The sequence below is a fragment of the Octopus bimaculoides genome, chromosome 10 (genome assembly GCF_046866305.1).
Source record: "Octopus bimaculoides isolate indiv1 chromosome 10, ASM4686630v1, whole genome shotgun sequence".
NCBI lineage: Eukaryota > Metazoa > Mollusca > Cephalopoda > Octopoda > Octopodidae > Octopus > Octopus bimaculoides.
In genome coordinates, this window is record NC_142937.1 from 67,167,512 (window position 1) to 67,170,011 (window position 2,500).

Below are 2,500 nucleotides of genomic sequence, written 5' to 3' on the forward strand. Positions count from 1 at the left end.
TTGAAGTAAGTGAAAAAAAATCGTGTTTACGTTTCGTCTGTTTGGAAGAGAATAAAAACAAACTGATAACATGAAGAGAAATAATATATAAACGCAAAACTTCAAAAGTATAAAGCGTCCAGTCCTACTGTGAGGTTCTTCAATACTTATGTAAGCTTTCCTTTACAGCGTCAACAACAAAAATGACCAGAAATAGTAGCAACAGTAGCAATCACAATAGAAATCACAATAGCAAATGAGAAGACTTTCGTGGTTAATATAACCTAATATACTGGATGAAAGAGAACTGGGCAAGAAGGCATACATTTGTCTTTTCTTGTTTCTATGCTATCGAACAAGGTGCTAGAAATAGAAGCTAAATCGCTATTGAATGGCATTACACACACACACACACACACACACACACACACACACAACTTTTGGCTTTCTAACCTTCGTCAGACAGCATGACGAAAGATAACTAACTAAAAGAACTTGTAATAGCATCAAACTTTCGTCGTAGTTGCCTATTCGTCAGTCTGCACGATTTCTTTGGATTTTTCAGCGTTTTCCTATAAGTTTTGCTACTTCCTACAGATGTGGCATAGTGATTACTTGCTAGTTGTGGTTTAACAGTGCATTTTTTTGTGATATATGAAGAAATATCTTTATGGATAGTTTCATTCGATGAGCAGAAAAATGTTATTACGAAATGAAAGAAGTGGGAGAAGAATAATGAAGTGTAAGATGAGGACTGGGAGAAGAAAAAGCGGGTAAAAGGGAGGTGTCAGTAAAAAAGAATAACAAGGTAATGAAACATTGTTCCGCTTGAGTAGGTGTCTTAGTTTATTTCAAGATAGCTATCATCCACTTAAAATAGTTATATTTAGTGAAGTCAATGATCGGTTTTTCTATTTCTGTTTGGGTTCATTCACGCGTGTACATTAATATAGATGCGTGAGTATAAATTTGTGTGGGGTTACAGGTCAAATAAGGTCATGTTCTCTGTTTTTACTTTGTTTGTTGCAAGGTCATTTTCCAAGCATATATTCAAGTGGACAAAACGTTATTTTGAAATACTGGTTCGTGTAAATATGGGAAGGATAAATATTTGATGACTGTAAATATTAGACAAATTTTTTTTATGCACTCTCGCGTACATATTCACACACAATCAAAATATATCACGTATACAGATATACTTGCCAGTACACACACACACATACACACACACAAACACATAGCGGTAAGGAGGTGACAAGAGAGCTGAACAGCAGGTTCCAGAGAAGCCCCCCCCACTCAGGCAAGTGCTTTGGCCTTTAACTTCTTACACTGTAACTGGACTGGGCCTCATCCAGGTCATGACTTCTGGGTGCCCTTCTGCTGACACGTTTTTGCATATGTGTTTATATATATATATATATATATATATATATATAGAGAGAGAGAGAGAGAGAGAGAGAGAGGAGAGGAGAGAGAGAGAGGAGAGAGAGAGAGATACATATTACATATATACATACATACACACATGCACACAGACACGCACACACACGCACACGCTCTCTCACACACACACGTTATATTTCTTACTTTTCAGTACGTTACTTGGTTCATGTTTATAGCGTTTATCAGTTTGTTCAAATCCTAGTTTTCTACATAGCTCCCAGTGGATTACTCTCGTTAGATTGTCATGTCTTTTCTTGTATTCTTTCTGTGCCAGCAGGCTACAGTCAGTTACTATATGAGTAACGCTTTCCTCTTTTGATTTGCATAATCTACATTGGGAATCTACAGGTGGGGCCCTGATCAATTTAGATCAATCGAAAGCTTTCGATAGGGTAGACCATCAATACTTGGAGGCTGTCCTCATGGCGGCCGGCTTCGGTCCCATTTTCCGCGGCTGGATGGCTGCCTTGTACAGGGGCATCCGTTTGGTAGTTCGCGTCAATGGGCACCTATCAAGACCATTCGACATTACACGTTCGGTCCGTCAGGGATTCCCCCTCTCGTCGCTCCTGTACGTATTGACTCTCGAGCCACTACTGCGGAAGCTGGCGACGCTGAGGGGCATCCCGCGAGAGTTGGGATGCGGGACGAGCGTGTCGGCATACGCGGACGACGTCACCGTCATAGTATCTAGATAAAAGCACATCGAGGTGGTCGGCGAGACACTGAAAGACTACGAAACGGTAACGGGAGCAAAAATCAACCGGAATAAGTCAGTGGGCTTGCGGCTCGGCACCTGGAGAAGCAAGCCCATGCCGTCAAGCAGCGCCTCTGTCGTGGGACGTTGGACTGACGGTCCGGTTGAGTTGCTCGGGGTCTGGTTTGGTCCAGACCTCCAAACGGAGAAGAACTGGGACGAGATAACGAGAAGGGTGGCCACTCTAGCCCGGTAATGGGCCGAAAGGAAGCTTTCCCTGAAAGGTCGGGCGGAGGTGGCGAACACGTACATCGCGTCCGTCATCTACTACCGCCTGACCGTCGTTCCTTGTCCCGACCTTACCATCACCAAACTGGA

The 2,500-nt window shown here is 42.6% G+C and overlaps 1 protein-coding gene across 2 annotated transcripts in view; it reads left to right on the forward strand.

Moving 5' to 3' along the window:
* LOC106883815 (uncharacterized) overlaps positions 1-2,500 on the forward strand; it is a 1,126,149-nt gene that overhangs the window by 154,807 nt on the left and 968,842 nt on the right. The window lies entirely within an intron of this gene.